This window comes from Oncorhynchus nerka, linkage group LG11, assembly GCF_034236695.1.
Source record: "Oncorhynchus nerka isolate Pitt River linkage group LG11, Oner_Uvic_2.0, whole genome shotgun sequence".
NCBI lineage: Eukaryota > Metazoa > Chordata > Actinopteri > Salmoniformes > Salmonidae > Oncorhynchus > Oncorhynchus nerka.
This window is the reverse complement of record NC_088406.1, coordinates 29,552,903-29,572,952: the sequence shown is the minus strand read 5'-3', so window position 1 is coordinate 29,572,952 and position 20,050 is coordinate 29,552,903. Positions and strand designations below refer to the sequence as shown.

Below are 20,050 nucleotides of genomic sequence, written 5' to 3'. Positions count from 1 at the left end.
AGGGTCAAGCGGGCAGGTTGTTGGGCGGCCGGCCGTCACAAGACGCGAGATTTCATCTGGAGAGAGGGGAGAAAGAGGTCAGAGCACAGGGTAGGGCAGTGTGAGCAGAACCAGCGGTGTCGTTTGACTTAGCAAACGAGGATCGGATGTCGTCGACCTTCTTTTCAAAATGGTTGACGAAGTCATCTGCAGAGAGGGAGGAGGGGGAGGGGAGGAGGATTCAGGAGGGAGGAGAAGGTGGCAAAGAGCTTCCTAGGGTTAGAGGCAGATGCTTGGACTTTAGAGTGGTAGAAAGTGGCTTTAGCAGCAGAGACAGAAGAGGAAAATGTAGAGAGGAGGGAGTGAAAGGATGCCAGGTCCGCAGGGAGGCGAGTTTTCCTCCATTTCCGCTCGGCTGCCCGGAGCCCTGTTCTGTGAGCTCGCAATGAGTCGTCGAGCCACGGAGCAGGAGGGGAGGACCGAGCCGGCCTGGAGGATAGGGGACATAGAGAATCAAGGGATGCAGAAAGGGAGGAGAGGAGGGTTGAGGAGGCAGAATCAGGAGATAGGTTGGAGAAGGTTTGAGCAGAGGGAAGAGATGATAGGATGGAAGAGGAGAGAGTAGCGGGGAGAGAGAGCGAAGATTGGGACGGCGCGATACCATCCGAGTAGGGGCAGTGTGGGAAGTGTTGGATGAGAGCAAGAGGGAAAAGGATACACGGTAGTGGTCGGAGACTTGGAGGGGAGTTGCAGTGAGGTTAGTGGAAGAACAGCATCTAGTAAAGATGAGGTCGAGCGTATTGCCTGCCTTGTGAGTAGAGGGGGAAGGTGAGAGGGTGAGGTCAAAAGAGGAGAGGAGTGGAAAGAAGGAGGCAGAGAGGAATGAGTCAAAGGTAGACGTGGGGAGGTTAAAGTCGCCCAGAACTGTGAGAGGTGAGCCATCCTCAGGAAAGGAGCTTATCAAGGCATCAAGCTCATTGATGAACTCTCCGAGGGAACCTGGAGGGCGATAAATGATAAGGATGTTAAGCTTGAAAGGGCTGGTAACTGTGACAGCATGGAATTCAAAGGAGGCGATAGACAGATGGGTAAGGGGAGAAAGAGAGAATGACCACTTGGGAGAGATGAGGATCCCGGTGCCACCACCCCGCTGACCAGAAGCTCTCGGGGTGTGCGAGAACACGTGGGCGGACGAAGAGAGAGCAGTAGGAGTAGCAGTGTTATCTGTGGTGATCCATGTTTCCGTCAGTGCCAAGAAGTCGAGGGACTGGAGGGAGGCATAGGCTGAGATGAACTCTGCCTTGTTGGCCGCAGATCGGCAGTTCCAGAGGCTACCGGAGACCTGGAACTCCACGTGGGTCGTGCGCGCTGGGACCACCAGATTAGAGTGGCCGCGGCCACGCGGTGTGGAGCGTTTGTATGGTCTGTGCAGAGAGGAGAGAACAGGGATAGACAGACACATAGTTGACAGGCTACAGAAGAGGCTACGCTAATGCAAAGGAGATTGGAATGACAAATGGACTACACGTCTCGAATGTTCAGAAAGTTAACCTTACGTAGCAGGAATCTTATTGACTAAAATAATTCAAATGATACAGTACTGCTGAAGTAGGCTAGCTGGCAGTGGCTGCGTTGTTGTTGTTCTATCTCTCTATAGTGCTGTTTCTTGTATTATGGTCTCTTGTTTCTTTAGAGGTTTCACTTTGTTGTCCTTTTTCTTTTCCTTTTTCTTCTGTCCTTATTTTGTCTTCCTTTCTTCTGTTAACTAGATATTTTTTGTTACATAGTATCTATAATTTCTCTTCTATATTTCTCTTCATATGACAAGATTTGCCACTAGATTTTTGACTTGATTAATGATGATGACTGCTAGCTAAGATTTTGAAAGTATTATGTTGACATCAAACCAATCAAAGCTACTGTAGATATAATGTGATTTGATGTCATTTTATCTGTGGCCAATGACCTTGAGCCTTCTTGGATGGACACTTCTAATGTAACTCTATGGCAGCACCGAAGGGGCTTAAATTTTCTAGGTCTACCCTTAGATTTGGCAGTGACGTAGTGTCCGCATGAGTGACAGAACACTGAGCCAATCACGGCACAACTAGAAAATATTACCAACCCCAACGCTCTGTGCTTTCCGCTGGCTGCCCCGTCACCACAGAAAGCATTAAACTAGGCTGGACACCTGCATTTTGGAGCTGCCTTACTCAAGAAAGCAAAAAAGAGACCATGTTTGACTAAATAATATATATATATTTTTTTACATTGTTTGAAAACTTATATGTGACACGTACAGTATTAATGCCAAAATAAAATTGTATTTATTTTTGCAAAAAATGTGGGTCTCAAAACAGGTGGGGCTCTGCCTGCATTTAATTCTGACTGGATTTTACTGAGAACATTTTACTTTTTAACACTGGTAATTCTCTCACACATCCTTAAAGTGGAAGAGCTTAGTGATTTATTTCTTGGGCCAGTGGCTTCAGGTTCACACTTCTCCTATAGAGCTGTTAATTAAAGGCTCGAGATGCTAAAGGCACAGCGGACGCCAACAGGTCTGACTCTATGTTTTATTACTTTATCTAACCCTACCACTCCAGTATCCCTGCACATTGTAGATATGGTACTGGCACTGACCCTGGAACTGACCCTGTATATAGCTTACTTAATTTCTCGTGTTCTTCTTATTTCTATTTCTAGTGTGCTTTTGTTCTACTTTATTTTATTTTATAGTATTATATTACTGCATCATTGGGAAAGAGCTTGCAAGAAAGGTATTTCACTGCATGTGACAATAAAACATACAACTTTGACATTAAATCACTGTTGAAAATTTGTTGGATTGTCTTCAGCAGCCAGACAGACTTGATCACGCATACGCACAGATTCTCTCTGATCTGGGCTTGGGAGAGGTCAAGCGGGTGTTTTAGCAATGCCTGTCTGGCTAAATAGTCTTGGCAAAGCTGGAGTGACAGGGCCGGTTGGGTTTGAAGATTTAATGGTGCATTAGTCCCACCGGTCTGCGTCCTCAGTATCTGTGGTGGTGTGAGCCGAGCCAGTGTGAGCCATCCGACACACCACAGCACAGCCCCACTTGAAATGCTTCTGAACAACAACATCAACAGAGCTGTTCTCCGACCTGTCATCTCTCACTCTTTCTGCTGTTGCTCCTGACACTGTTTGACAGCGTTGAACCGGGTTAGACACTGATGCACAAGCCGCTCTGCTCTTCCACACCAAATCACATTTTATGTGACTAATTGGAGCTATTATGCAAAAGCATTATTTTCTCTTCAAAGCGACTAAACGTCAAACTATAATTGAATCAATAATCAAGCGTGGCGAGAGGTGGAAGTTTGGGATTGATTAAACAGAGCTCCTGTTATGGGGCGAGGGAGAGCATGTATTGACGTTATGCAATGTATCAGTGCGTGGGTTTGGTTTTTGCAGATGCCATGTCGAATACTGGCTTTGGGAGTCCAGCCATGCCAGCACTACACTGAGAGAAATCACTAACTTATCAATAATTAAAGTAGACTGTATACAGCTGTATCTCTGCTGTAAATATGTTTATAACTGCTAGTCAACACAGCAAAATATGCTGTCTACATTAACCTCAAGTAACTCCAGCAAAATGCGTAAGTCAGACGGCGTCCTGTGCCAATCCTGTTTCATACTTTGTAACGGGGATGATTGAGCCGCTGAAGCAGAAAATGAGTTAGCATTCAGGGCCCGTGGAGAAAATGGTCATGGTCTTAATAATGTGTTTGTGGGGGATTAGTAAATCTGATTGGTCTCAGATCTAAAAACATTCAGTCAATGGATTTTGTAATGGGCTAACCCTCTGCATTACTGCTGTTGCCTTGTCAGCTTTTTACAGGGAGCTACAATGTACCCGGTGGATTGAGCAACACAGGTGGAAGTGAGAGTGCAATGGCATCCGTATGCAGTGGGGAACTGTGAGGGCCTTCAACACCTTCAAAGAGGATTAGTTTTCAAATGTAAATGTACTTTTTAATTCATATTTCATATTTTCAATAAAATTTCATAATATTCTAATGATATTATTATTTTCAATTATATTCTGATTTAAAAGTGATACTTTGGTAATTTTACATTTAGACTGTAACACATCAAAATGAGGAAATAGTCAAGAGTTGTGAATACTTTCTGAAGGCACTGTAGACAGACAGAAGGCATCTGCCATTCAACTGAAAAGACTGGTGGGTTGTTTAGCAACAAAAACCGATGTGTGCACAACCATGGAGCAAAACAGGCAGGGGTTGGCTCAGAATCACAGGATTGTTAACAACATATAAACTATATTTCCTCTACAAATCTTTACTGAGAAACATAAATACATATACACAATGAGCACTTGTTTTCTTACAATACATAATTACTGTTGTTGGTTCGCTAGCTAGCGAATTCTAGCCATATTAGCATAGACGTGACAAGAGTCAAGACACCTCAACAACAAGATACAACGAGCTGAAACAAGCCACCAACGATTCCCCACACGACAGCTTCATTGTTGCTAGCTATCTGACCATCCAGAATCATAACGGCACATGGCCTCCTGCCCCATCAACACGCGTGCATTGTTTTCGTTATGTTGTCAGCTAACCCATCTATTAGGGCAGAATTTTGGGGTGACAGTGGAATCAACCGATCATATTTTGACTTGTAATGGCTGTGAACGTTTTTACAAAAACTTATGCGAGAAGTATTTTTCCCCACAGTCTAGCTAGCTAGCTTTTGTTGTAGGTTAGCATTTGTTTTAGCCGCTGCAGCAGGTGTTATTGAAGAGGATGTTGTTACTAATTAGTTAGCTTCGCCCGTTTCAAGGTGAACTTTCAACAAAAAGTTACGTTTCAAATGGTCATCATCTGGTGAGTGGAACTGTGTTTTCTATTGCAGCACCCTTGCTGTTGTTAGCTATCTCTTTGAAAATAACTTATGTGTGTGAAACATCCCAGCTAGCAATGAGGAATCGGCCCAGAAGCGACCTTCTTCTGGGGGGCCGGAACTGATTGAATCAGCCCGGAATCGGGTGTCGGACTCTGCCCGGAATCAAAATGAATGATTTCCCAGAATCGGCCCAAGTACAGAAGGCCGTTTCCATCTACCGGAATTCAGCCGACTTTGCCGGCATCTTACCAGAATTCCCCCAGAAGTGGCCCAATGCAAATTTAAATAAATGTATACAAAATTCCCCAATTTGTAATTTTTAATATTACTATTATACATTTCATACATACAAGGAGGAAGGAAACGCCATACACCTGGTGACTGTGTCGCTACGGCACGATGGCCAAACCCTCCCCTAACTCGGACAGCTCTGGGCCAATTGCACGTAGCCTCATGGGTCACGGGTCTCGAATCAGCATATGTAGCAACGCAGTTTACATTGTGATGCAGTGTCTTAGACCGCTGCGCCACTCGGGAAGTTTTAATGCTTATCAATTGCCTTGCACAATGTATCAAAATACTAAAATACTACACAGGACTCAGAAAGAATTTCATTTAAATGTTAATTGTATTTTTTGAACACAGAAACAATGGGGGAAAAAATGAAATGTTAATTATATAAAGCAGCCCAAGTAATCATCTGCCAAAGAGTATCCTCAATTTGCCCGAGCTCCAAGTAATACATTTGGGCCAGATAACTCTCACTGGAATCGGCTCAAGCTCAATCACCCAATCCTAGCTATAAGTAATACTGCTGAAGGTGGCCACATGACGTCGGCTCGAGTCTGACTCTCAGCTGGAATCGCCCCAGATCCACTGTGCTAGCTGGGATTGTTGCATTTAAACTTTAGATCACAGGTTACTTTGTGTGCTGATTGCTGAATGTGAAAAATATGTTTGCAATGGGAAGTAATAGTTGTATGTTTCAATTGGGAAATGCTTAGCTTAATGGTTGTGCTTTTCTATTCTTATGATTGGGACCTACTGGCTTATTATGTCCTTGTGAAATGGCTGCTTATTCTTTAACATCATGCTGTGTGTGACTGCTGTCTTTCTATCGGCCCTATGTGTTTAACAAAAATTAACCTCTCGCACATGGAGTGCGTTGCATTCTACATTTGCTCTCCTTTCAGAATCACAAGCTTGTCACACTCACATCCTTTGTGTCACTGTTGTCGCTTTAAGTGATAGTGTGATAGTGATGGCGTTAGGCTTCCATGGGTTGTGTAAGCAGTATGGTTGTTGTTGTTGCTGGTTGCATTATCCATGCAGGTGCTGTCTCTGTATGAGTGGCAGCCCAAACCATGGCTCAGTCTCATGCCTGTTTGATTCAGTTGAGGACGCTAAGTGATGCTAAGTTTCTGTTTTTGTTTCTTGATTTTTGAGTTTGGCACAACATGTTGAAAGATTTTTTTCCCCCCACTGAAGGCCTAGGTCCAATAGCCACGGTTCGCAACTGTCTGTTTGTATTCTGTCACTGGGGCATTTCTGCGTCTCTCTGGATCTGGTTCGCCAGGGTCTCTCTATAGGGGAGGAGGTTTCTGTACGAGGTCATTGTAGAAAGCGTGATTTGTTTTTCCTCTTTATTGTCTTTAAAGGTCATCGGCTTGTTTCCCTCCATCTATTCTGTCAGAAAATGCCTAAATCTTTATTAAATCTGAAGGATTTATGACATGGCCCTTGGCTTTTGTCCACAGTGTTATTGAGGGATGTGTGTATTCCAGGGCTTATTGTTGTCTGCTGTTGCCATTATTAATATTTAATCTGAGTAACCACAGAAAGGATCTTTTTAAAGAACATGATGTGTGATCTGCAAGCCTTCCAGGTGCTCATAGTGCTCCCTCTTTACACAATATACTGGATGTCTGCAAAGCATGTTAAAACTCAACGCAGAAAATCAAAATATATACAGTGTGTGCAAATGAGGTAAGATAAGGGAGGTAAAGGCAAGAAATAGGCCATAATGGCGAAATAATTACAATATAGCAATTAAACACTGGAGTGATAGATGTATGTGTGTAAGTAGAGATACTGGGGTGCAAAGGAGCTGAATAAATAAAATAAATAACAGTATGAGTAGAATGTTGGAGGCTATTTTGTAAATGACATCGCCGAAGTCAAGGATCAGTAAATATGGACAGATTGGTAGGTATGGGACAGAGAAAATGAAAGCTACCCATGTTAGATAACCTCATCAAGACCATAGAACCGAACAGGCTGTCTTTGTCGATACGTTAAGGGATCCTCTCAGCTAGCCTCCACACTAACCTACTGTATTATACTGTCAGCCAGTGGAGTGTAGTCCTGCATGTTGCAGCCTATATTCTTCTCTGAGCTCCCCATTGGGAGGAGCACTCCACAGCCTGCGACAGAAGCTGTGAGACTACCACCTAAATTATAGGTTGAGATCATTCTGTAAGAAGGAAAGATGGGTGCAACATATACATTGTTCTGTTACGTCAGTGTTGGAGTAACACTCAGGCAGTAGACTGCTGTGTATAGAGGAGAAAACACAGCCATGCTATACCGTGCCATCCTCTCCACTCCCAGGTAGGCAGAATACAGTGTGACAGCAACATACAGGGGTGGAGTGGGGGAGGTGCTGGGGTCAGGGGCTGCACTAATTACTCTGCCCATAGCTACTCTGCTATTACGGATGTGTTTATGAAGGTGATGCCTTTGAATCCATGTTCTGTCTTTGTTTCTGTTTCTGTTTGTTTGTGTGTGTGTGTGTGTGTGTGTGTGTGTGTGTGTGTGTGTGTGTGTGTGTGTGTGTGTGTGTGTGCATGTGTGTGTGTGCTTGAGTGTCACATGTAATGTATCAGTGATTGTGTCTGCCTGCATGTGTGTCTCATGTGGAGATGCTGCTGTAGAAAGGCAGACAGGCCTGATAAATGTGAACATGACTGATACTACATTGCCAGCTGTCTCCAATACCCCCCTCTCCTCTCCCGTCCTTTCCTCTCCTTTCCACTCCTGTCATCTCCTGTCTTCTCCTATCCTTTCCTCTCCTGTCCTGCCCTCTCCTGTCCTGTCCTGTCCTCTCCTGTCTTCTCTTGTCCTCTCCTGTCTTCTCTTGTCCTTTCCTGTCCCTCTCCTCTCCGAACACAACCCCATAGCCCCAAGGGAAGATCCAAGTGCAGACACAAAATCAGCATAATGAGATTATGCATAAAATACCTGGCTGCCGAAAGCCATTAATAAAAAGGTGAGACATGTATGAATGGTTCAGCCTCATTGGCTGCAGCGGTAAACCATATCCAGTGAGCAGCAGTAACATCAGCAGTAACAACAGCAGTACCAGCAGCAGTAACAACAGCAGTAACATCAGCAGTAACATCAGCAGTACCAGCAGCAGTAACAACAGCAGTAACAACAGCAGTACCAGCAGCAGTAACAACAGCAGTACCAGCAGCAGTAACAACAGCAGTAACAACAGCAGTAACAACAGCAATAACAACAGCAGGTAATGGCAGTAACAACAGCAGTAGCAGCAGCAGTAATTACAGCAGTAACAACAGCAGTAACAACAGCAGAACCAGCAGCAGTAATTACAGCAGTAACAACAGCAGTAACAGCAGTAACAACAGCAGTAACAGCAGTAACAACAGCAGTAACAACAGCAGTAACAACAGCAGTAACAGCAGTAACAACAGCAGTAACAACAGCAGTAACAACAGCAGTAACAGCAGTAACAACAGCAGTAACAGCAGTAACAACAGCAGTAACACCAGCAGTAACAACAGCAGTAACAACAGCAGTAACAGCAGCAGTAACAATAGCAGTAACAACAGCAGTACCACCAGCATTAACAACAGCAGTAACAACAGCAATAACTACAGCAGTAACAATAGCAGTAACAACAGCAGTAACAGTGACATCTATGGACCTAGCCACTCCGCAGGGACACAGCTGCTGTCTCAGCAGGCAAAGGGCTTTCTGGAGGGGGAGAGGGGGAGAGGGGAGGCAGATGGAGTGGACTACTGGTCAGACTCAGAAGGCAAGCCCACCATCCACCGCTTCCGACCATCATACTTGCCAATATCCAATCTCTAGATAACAAGATGGATGAAATTAGGGCACGAGTTGCCTTCCAGAGAGACATCAGAGATTGTAACGTTCTCTGTTTCACGGAAACATGGCTCACTCGGGATACGTGTATGTTGTCAGAGTTTGTACAGCCACCCGGTTTATTCACACATCGCGCCGACAGAAACAAACATCTCTCTGGTAAGAAGAAGGGCGGGGGTGTATGCCTTATGATTAACGAGTCGTGGTGTGATCATAACAACATACAGAAACTCAAGTCCTTTTGTTCACCTGACCAAAAATTCCTTACAATCCATTATCTACCAAGAGAATTGTCTTCGATTATAATCATAGTCGTGTACATCCCCCCCAAGCAAACACCTCGACAGCCCTGAAAGAACTTCATTGGACTCTATGTAAACTGAAAACCACATATCCTGAGGCTGCATTTATTGTAGCTGGGGATTTTAACAAGGCTAATCTGAAAACAAGGCTCCCTAAATTTGATCAGCATATCGAATGCGCGACCCGGGCTGGGAAAATTCTGGATCATTGCTACTCTAACTTCCACGACGCATACAAAGCCACCCCTCGCCCTCCTTTCCGCAAATCTGACCATGACTCAATTTTGTTGCTCCCAGCCTATAGAAAGAAACTTCAACAAGAAAACGCCCGTGCTCAGGTCTGTTCAACGCTGGTCCGACCAATCTGATTCCACGCTTCAAGATTGCTTCGAATCACGTGGACTGGGATATGTTCCGGATAGCGTTCGAACAACAACATTTATGTATATGCTGATTCGGTGAGCGAGTTTATTAGCAAGTGCATCTGTGATGTCGTACCCACAGTGACTATTAAAACCTTCCCCAACCAGAAACCGTGGATTGATGGCGCATTCGCGCAAAACTGAACGTGCAAACCACTGCTTTTAATCAGGACAAGGCGACCGGAAACATGACCGAATACAAACAGTAGCTATTCCCTCCGCAAGGCAATCGAACAAGCTAAGCGTCAGTATAGAGACAAAGTAGAGTTGCAATTTATAACGGCTCAGACTCTAGAGGAATGTGGCAGGGTCTACAGTCAATCACGGACTACGTGAGTAAAACATTTAAACGTGTTAACCCTCGCAAGGCTGCCGGGCCAGACGGCATCCCTAGCCACGTCCTCAGAGCATGCGCAAGCCAGCTGGCTGGTGTGTTTACGGACATAATCAATCAATCCCTATCCCAGTCTGATGTTTCCACATGCTTCAAGAGAGCCACCATTTCTCCTAACTAAATTACTATCGCCCCATAGCGCTCACTTCCGTCATCATGAAGCGCTTTGAGAGACTACTCAAGGATCATATCACCTCCACCCTACCTGACACACTAGACCCACTCCAATTTGCTTACCGCCCCAATAGGTCCACAGACGACGCAATCGCAATCACACTGAACACTGCCCTAACCCATCTGGACAAGAGGAATACCTATGTAAGAATGCTGTTCATCGACTACAGCTCAGCATTTTACACCATAGTATCCTCCAAACTCGTCATCAAGCTCGAGACCCTGGGTCTCGACCCCGCCCTGCGCAACTGGGTCCTGCACTTTCTGACGGGCCGCCCCCAAGTGGTGAGGGTAGGAAACAACATCTCCACCCGCTGATCCTCAACACTGGGGCTCCACAAGTGTGTGTTCTCAGCCCTCTCCTGTACTCCCTGTTCAACCATGACTGCGTGGCCATGCACACCTCCAACTCAATCAGCAAGCTTGCAGATGACACTACAATGGTAGGCTTGATTACCAACAACGACGAGACGGCCTACAGGGAGGAGGTGAGGGACCTCGGAGTGTGGTGTCAGGAAAATATCCTCACACTCAACGTCAACAAAACAAAGGAGATGATCGTGGACTTCAGGAAACAGCAGAGGGAGCACCCCCCCTATCCACATCAATGGGACAGCAGTGAAGAAGGTGGAAAGTTTTAACTTCCTCAGCGTATACATCATGGACAAACTGAAATGGTCCACCCACACAGACAGTGTGGTGAAGAGGCTGAAAAATGTGTCTTGTCACCGAAAACCCTCACTAACCTTTACAGGTGCACAATCGAGAGCATGTGGTTAGTGTATCACGGCCTGGTATGGCAACTGCTCCGCCCACAACTGCAAAGCTCTCCAGAGGGTAGTGATGTTTGCACAACGCATCACTGGGGGCAAACTACCTGCCCTCCAAGACACCTACACCACCTGATGTCACAGGAAGGTCAAAAAGACAACAACCACCTGAGCCACTGCCTGTTCAACCCCCGGTATCTTCCAGAAGGCGATGTCAGTACAGGTGCATCAAAGCTGGGACCGAGAGACTGAAAAACAGCTTCTATCTCAAGGCCATCAGACTGTTAAACAGCCATCACTAACATTGAGTGGCTGTTGCCAACATACTGACTCAAATCTCTATCCACTTTAATAATTAAAAATCAGATGTAATAAATGTATCACTAGTCACTTTAAATAATGTCACTTTATATAATGTTTACATATCAAATCAAATCAAATGTATTTATAAAGCCCTTCTTACATCAGCTGATATCTCAAAGTGCTTCACGCATCACGCCGAAAGAAGAAAGGGTCTGTTAAGAAGAAAGGGTCTGAATACTTATGTAAATGTGATGTTTCAGTTTTTATTTTATTTTTTATAAATTAGCAATATTTTCAAAACCTGTTTTTGCTTTGTCATTATGGGGTATTGTGTGTACATTGTTGAGGATTATTATTTTTTTAATCAGTTTTAGAATAAGGCTGTAACAGTGAGCTAATCCATTTCGGAAGCCTAGACTTAAAGTCAATTTTTGCTTGATCCAAAAATGTGGTCGGTGGCTCCATATGTGTGACACAATTGCGGAGCCTCTGGAGGCATGCAGAGGCCAAATCGAGCTCCATACTGCATCACCATACTCCTCTCAAATGTTGTAACCATGTGGAGGGCTATGTATAGCTCTAATCGATCAGTTGAAAGAACAGACCACTTTCAATTGACAAATATTTGTTTTAGTTTGGGACAGCCCTACAGCAGACACCACAACATCCTCTTACAGTTTAGGCCTGGCAGGTTGAGTACAATTTATTATGTGTTTGCTTTTCAGCTGTTTATTAAAAGGCCAGTCGAGACTGGTGGTGGTGAGGCTATCAGGCCAGAGAAGTAGTGGAGAGTGGTGCAAAATGATCCCTACTTCCCTCCCGCTCTCCATCCCTCGCTCCATCCCTCCCTGTTGTCTGCGTGTAACTGGTGGTGGCAGTGAATGAATAATGTAGCACAAAGGGGTCTGGCCACGCTGGCGTCACTCTGGGAACAATTGCTGTGGTTAATATTCATTGCATGGAGATTTGCAGGGTAAAGGGAGAGCCCCTATGAATCACTTTACACTCTGCTTCCGCACAGCAAAATTCCTCTAGCTCTGTAATCTGAATGTAAAGGTGGCAGATGCCATGCCACTGGTGGCAAGACTGCCCTGGTTTTACTGTTGCCCAGTCTGGGAGAGGATGGATGCACACTGAGGGGAGAGTTTCTCTCTCTGTGAAATAGGGCAGGTGTGTTTGTGTGAAGAGTGCTACGCTATGCTCTACTCGCTTCTGTACCCTTCCACACATTGCCTCAGGCTTGTTATGATCCCTGAATCTGCTGAAAACCCTACTGCATTCAAAAAGCAAAACAACTTGTTTTGAGCCGACATCAAAAAAGTTGTGTATTTCACCCAGTGGAACAAGGTTGAAGACATATATCAGTGCAGTCAGAATGAAAGTCGATGGTCTTTACAAGCAGCCACATGCTGGCCATACTTTTCCTTAGCTCTAGAACCCTGCTGAATCCTTAGCTCTAGAACCCTGCTGAATCCTTAGCTCTAGAACCCTGCTGAATCCTTAGCTCTAGAACCCTGCTGAATCCTTAGCTCTAGAACCCTGCTGAATCCTTAGCTCTAGAACTTTCTGGCAGAGTTTGGCTACAGTGGCCAGGTCTTTTCTCCTCTAACCCGGCCAGTCATTCATACCCAGTGCGTCGTGCTGTGAAGTATGCATGGCGGTGATATAAATGTTAACTCATGAGTTATGGCTGACCGTTCTGGGCAAGCGTGGCCAAATGTATATTTTGTACCATCAGCATTCTACACTATGTACTGTAGGTCTGTGTGTCACAGAATCCAATGACAGGCCCTGTTCAATAAAGCAGATTTGGATGCTATTTGCTGACAGAGTGAGTGAGTGAGTGAGTGAGTGAGTGAGTGAGTGAGTGAGTGGTAGTGAGTGAGTGAGTGAGTGAGTGAGTGAGTGAGTGAGTGAGTGGTGAGTGGTGTGGTGAGTGAGTGAGTGAGTGAGTGAGTGAGTGAGTGAGAGAGAGAGAGAGAGAGAGAGAGAGAGTGAGAGAGAGAGAGACCCGGGTGAGAGAACAGCTGGGTGTTGGGCTGCCTCATGCCAGGAAACAACATGGATATGCCAGGTGCTGACACCAAATCCATGTACAGTTTCACTTTAGTTTGGACTAAAATGCATCAGTTTGAAAGCTATGTCAGAGTATGGGTTAAGAACACTGATATGGCATAATAAGTGATAAGTCAAAATTCTATTTGACCATAATCCTTAAAATTATTACATAAATTATTACTGGGTGGTTCGAGCACTGAATGCTGATTGGCTGCCAGACGTAAATTTGTTCAATCATAGCCATGGTATAAAATACATAATCAACTCTGGGCTCTATGCATTCTCTGGATAATAATGCAACTCTGTGAAAGGTCACACCTTCCTCGCCTTCAATATTTTCCAGAGAAGAGTATCCTTTACTTAACCAATCCAAAATGTTTCTAGTGCCCTCTTTTTTTCCTTTCAACAGTGGCCTGTAGTGGCTTGTTCGACATGACATCTAAAAAACATGTTTGTTCAACAGTAAAACCAGGGCAGTCTTGTCCAGAATGCCTGATGTCATGATGGGTGTCAGCATATTTGGACTGGACGAGTTGAAATTTCAAGGAAATTTGGTTTATCCAACTTGTTACATGCGTATGGACTTGGGACAGTGTCCCAGACTGGGGTAATTGCAGCCACACCGAGCTGTCTTTTCCAATGAGAGCACTGGGAGCCTCTGTTAATAACGTTAGAATACTACCCTGCGGCACAATCCGAGCTCTAATTGAATGATTTTTACATTTAGCTATTGCGGCCAGCAAGCTTATTACTGCTTGCCTTCTGCCCAGACCATCCCGACCATCCTAGTGCTGCCAATGTAAAATAAAATGGGTGAGGGGTTATAGTCCATCTCGTTAACTGAGGCATGGGCATCTCATTAGCATAATAGGCTAAACATGCTGCCCGTTGTCCTGATTAGATCTGGAATGTAGGACAGAACATCAGACAATGGTTTTCTGTTTCCAGAGTGGGGGAGGTGCTGGATGTGTAAGTAGGGGTGACTTGGGCACAAGGTAACATGAGCACAATGCATAACTAAATAACTCAAATGAGAAACCACTTAGAAAACTGTTATTCAATGTGCTAGTGCTTGATTTGCTAGGAGGTTTTGCCTAAACCTTTTTTTTTTCAGGCCGAATTCTAAATATTCTTGCTGCCTCTTTTTTATTATTGATCTGTGGAACATTCCCCATGTATTTAATCATATGTCATTTTTATCAGCAGTAAGTGGTCTTTTGACTTGTATAGTTGATTACAATAATTATGGTATTTTCTTGCAAGATTCATATTAGACTCAGACTTGAAATGGGGGTACATTGTAACATTTGTTCATACTAAACTCTGACCTAAAACTATATTTATATGGTATTTAGACACATTCACATAATGATATAAAATCAGTTCTTTACATGAAGTTTGCCAGTACCATAAAAAATGAAAAAAGTCATATTCATACTTTTTAATGGTAAAAGTATCTTATATAAGTATACACATTTTGGTTACTACATTTTAGGTCAGTATGACATGCCTAAAAGATAAAATGAAAATATTATATTTTGCCCATATAGTGTATTTTAATCCAAATATCAGTTTTAAATCAGAGCAGTTTTCAATTATTAGCCCTCATTTTTACCATTGAAGACCGTGTTACAATTAACCCCGTGGCCTGTTATTCGAACCTCTTCTTGTCCCAGTTTGTAATCCCCACATGTTTTAAGATGACCACAATCATCCCTCTTCCTAAGAATTTCAATGCTTCATGCAACAATGATTACTGTCATGTAAGCACTCACTTCTGAAATAATGAAGTGCTTCGAGAGGCTGGTTATAGCACACATTAACTCCACCATCTCAGCCACCCTAGACCCACTCCAATTTGCTTACTGCTCCAACAGATCCATAGATGACGCAATCTCAATTGCTCTCAACACTGCCCTCATCCACCTAGATAAGAGGAATACCTATGTGAGAATGCTGTTCATTGTCTACAGCTCAGTGTTCAACACCATTATCCCCTCCAAGCTCGTACCCTCCCTCTGCAACTGGATCCTGGACTTCCTGACGGGCTGACCCCAGGGTGTGAGGGTAGGCAACATCACCTTCACCACGCTGACCCTTAACACAGGGGCCCCACAGGGGTCTGTGCTTAGTTCCCTCCTGTACTCCCTGTTCACCCAAGACTGTGTGGCCACGCATGACTCCAACACAATTATCAAGTTCGCTGATGACACGACAGTGGTAGGTCTGTTCACCAGCGATGATGAGTCAGCCTATAGGGAGGAGGTCAGTGACCTGGCAGTGTGGTTGCCAGAGCAGCAAACTCTCCCTCAACATCAGCAAGACAAAGAAGATGATCGTGGACTACAGGAATCGGGGGGTGCGCACGGCCCCATCCACATCGACGGGGTGGCAGTGGAGCAGGTTCAAGTTCCTCAGTGCCATATCACTAAAGACTTAAAATGATCCAAACACATACGTCCAGTCATGAAGACAGCGCAACAGTGTCTCTTCCCTCTCAGGAGGTTGAAATAGTTTGTCATGGGCCCTCAAATCCTGAAAAGGTTATTCTTCTGTACCATTGAGAGCATATTGACTGGCTGCATCACTGCTTGGTATGGAAATACCACCGCCCTCGATCGCATGGCGCTACAGGGATTTGTGCGAACAGCCCAGTATATCACTGGGGCCGAGCTCCCAGCCATCCAGGACCCCTATAAACGGTGGTGTGAAAAGACCCCAACCACCCAGGCCATAGACTCTTTTCTCTGCTGCTGCACGGAAAGAGGTACTGGTGCATCAAGTCTGACACCAACAGACTCTTGAACAGCTTCTATCCCTAAGCAAAACTACTGATAAAAAGCTCACAAAATAGCTACACGGACCGAGTTTACCTTGCATCTTTTTGACATTATATTGAAACATTTTGCACACTCACAGGGTGCTACACACTCACACACACAGTTACTCCAACACACACACAAACACTCACTCCTTAATTTTCTCACTCATACATAATATGCATATACATTTATACTGACTCGACACACTCGCACACCCACTCACATGCAAGCTGCTGCTACTCTGTTTATTTTATATCCCGTTGCCTATAGTCACCTTACCCTATACACATCTAGCATCCCTGTAAATATGGTATTGGAACTGACTTTTTAAATATGTCCTGTATATAAACAGCAAAAAAAGAAACATGCCTTTTTCAGGACCCTGTCTTTCAAAGATAATCCGTAAAAATACAAATAACTTCACAGATCTTCATTGTAAAGGGTTTAAACACTGTTTCCCATGCTTGTTCAATGAATCCTAAACAATTAATGAACATGCACCTGTGGAACGGTCGTTAGGACACTAACAGCTTACAGACGGTAGGCAATTAAGTTCACAGTTATGAAAACTTAGGACACTACAGAGGCCTTTCTACTGACTCTGAAAAACACCAAAAGAAGGATGCCCAGGGTCCCTGCTCATCTGTATGAACATGCCTTAGGCATGCTGCAAGGAGGCATGAGGACTGCAGATGTGGCCAGGGCAATAAATTGCAATGTCCGTACTGTGAGACGGCTTGTCTCTGTCACCGGCAACAACGTCGCCTATGGGCACAAACCCACCGTCGTTGGACTAGACAGGACTGGCAAAAAGTGCTCTTCACTGACGAGTCACGGTTTTGTCTCACCAGAGGTGATGGATTGGGGGTGTTGGATTTGCGTTTATCGTCGAATGGAATGAGCGTTACACCGAGGCCTGTACTCTGGAGCAGGATTGATTTGGAGGTGTAGGTTCCGTCATGGTCTAGAACGGTGTGTCACAGCTTCATCGGACTGAGCTTGTTGTCATTGCAGGCAATCTCAACTCTGTGCTTCACAGGGAAGACATACTCCTCCCACATGTGGTACCCTTCCTGCAGGCTCATCCTGACATGACCCTCCAGCATGACAATGACACCAGCCATACTGCTAGTTCTGTGTGTGATTTCCTGCAAGACGGGAATGTCAGTGTTAGTGTTCTGCCATGACCAGCGAGGTGCACAGATCTCAATCCCATTAAGCACGCCTGGGACCTGTTGCATCGGATGTTGAGGGCTAGGGCCATTCCCCCCAGAAATGTCTGGGAACTTGCAGGTGCCTTGGTGGAAGAGTGCGGTAACATCTCACAGCAAGAACTGGCATATCTGGTGCAGTCCATGAGGAGGAGATGCACTGCAGTACTTAATGCAGCTGGTGGCCACACCAGATACTGACTGTTACTTTGACCCCCCTTTGTTCAGGAAGACATTATTTCATTTCTGTTGGTCACATGTCTGTGGAGTGTACACAACATTAGGAACACCTTCCCAATATTGAGATTCACCCCCTTTTGCTCTCAGAACAGCCTCAATGTGTGTACAAAATGTTAGGAACATCTGCTCTTTCCATGACATAGACTGACCAAGTGAATCCAGTTGAAAGCTAGGATCCCTTATTGATGTTACTTGTTAAATCCGTTACAATCCATGTACATGAAGGGGAGGTAAGTAAGTATGCTTACTTACTTACTTACTGTATTGTGTATTTCAAAACTTGTGGGGGGGTGGGCATTTTACTTCTGACACTTTCGGTTGAATTGTAAAAGACTGGTATGGCCCAGAAATGTTGTTGCAGTGTGTAATGGTAGCTAAGATATATATGTTGTTTAGATAAAAGTCTACCTCAAATAATATTCAAAAAATAAGCAAAAGTGCTTGTGCCCTGGTCTCCACTACACGTCCACTGTGTTAGTACAAAAGTGACTGTTAGTTCAGTGTTAATACACTGGCACCTGTGTCTGATAAGCAAACACAGAAACTGCATCATAGCACAAGGAGTTGCAAGGGTAGAGTACCTGTCGAAAATGAGAAAATACAGCCCACTCTCCAGAAATAGCCTATGAGTTTGGCTTAAGTCTGTTTTTCTAAGCCAGTGCCCTTTTTGTTTCTCTAGACACACTTGTTATTTCTTTTTAGAGGTGGTGAAGGGTTCCCCTGAGTCGCCAGGGAAACAGTGCTGCCTGACGGTCCAGGGTTCAGAAAACAAGCCTTGCGTTCTTTCTCTTAGTGTATTTGTGTACTGTCTGTACACTCACTATTTGAGCAGGAAGGAGCATGATTATGGGGATTATCATTGATTCCTCATGTCTGTGACTGACTGATAGGTTAGGCCATCAGATTCCCTGCACTTTCACACTGCCTGCATGGCTCTGTAGTCTACTGCATACAATATGCATGGCTTAAATCTCCAACACTTCCACAATGCTGCTACAGCTACACATGTACAGGGACTCAGGACAAAGATGGCAATCTTCCCTCATGTTAGGATCTTTATCAGCATTAAAAAAATGAAATCTTCATGATTATAATGTCTCTGTTTGTGCTCCTGCTGCAAGTACCTCTGCATTTCTACTGAAGGGTGTAATCAGGCATGGAGAGTGAGAGACATAAATATTATTTACCTTATTCGTAGACTTCAGTGACGGACTGCTATTCCTACCACATGCTACGGAAGGACTCCCATTCATTATCAATGTCCTGCTTTTGTCCCTGCTTGTTGTGCTTCTTTCTGCTTCTCTGTGTGCCTTGTCATAGACAGAGGCAGCATTCAAAGCATCCCTTTATTTTATCCCGCTGTGGCAGCTGACACCGGTATTCAAGCCTTGGATGATGGATGGAGAAAAGAGGGAAACTAAAAGACAGAGAAGAAGAATTTCTCCGGCTTAATTATCTTTCCTTCTCTCCTCCGTGCAGGCTCACACACAAACACATGCGAACGAGGGGGGATGTCAGACAGAAAAAGGCAATGTGTTTTGCTCCGTGGTAGTCCTTCTCCTCCTCTCTATATCTGTCCCTCCCTCCCTCTCTCTGTCTATCTCTGTCTCTGTTACCGCGACTCGGCAGTTGTCACAGAGACAGGCTGTGCTGTGCTGTCGTAACGGGGGAGATGGCTCTTCGCGTGGAGAGACATCTGTGAATGTCTTTATGTGGGACAAAAGTAGCCTCTTAGGCAAGGCAGAGACCCCCTTCCCCTTATAGAAATGGTCTCGCTAATGGCATGTACCATTAAGGCTCAGAGCAGGGTGGGATGCAGCAGAGAGAGAGAGGGATCAGGGAATAGAGAGGCAGGCAGATATATTTTATTTTAACTTTATTTAACTAGGCAAGTCAGTAAATAACAAATTATTATTTCACAATGACGGCCTACCCCGGTCAAACCCTCCCATAACCCGGACGATGCTGGGCCAATTGTGCGCCGCCCTATGAGTCTCCTGATCATGGCCGGTTGTGACACAGCCCGGGATTGAACCAGGGTCTGTAGTAACGCCTCTAGCACTGAGATACAGTGCATTAGACTGCTGCGCCACTCGGGAGCCATCAAAGAAAGGAAACATGGTGAGCTGAGGGTATTCCTCATGTATTCCCACCTCACTCCTTTCTGGAATCATTCTCCTCTTCCTCTCATTTCCTTTTTACCTTTTTACATGCCAGGATCCTTGTTATGCACACTGTTTCTCTGAGAGTGATCCAGCCAGTTAACCATACTGTATGTAATTCCCCCTACCACTACTGAAGGCTGTTTTATCACACAGCTCCCAACC

General features: G+C 44.7%; 1 protein-coding gene across 2 annotated transcripts in view; it reads right to left on the bottom strand.

Moving 5' to 3' along the window:
• The window catches only part of b3gat1a (beta-1,3-glucuronyltransferase 1 (glucuronosyltransferase P) a), a 103,071-nt gene extending 83,659 nt beyond the window's left edge, over positions 1–19,412 (bottom strand). For both annotated transcript variants that reach the window (XM_029672261.2, XM_029672262.2), the window contains exon 1: positions 18,911–19,412. The gene's annotated coding sequence lies outside the window, so the exon portion shown is untranslated. The remainder of the gene's footprint in view (positions 1–18,910) is intronic.
• Positions 19,413–20,050: the final 638 nt, after the last annotated feature.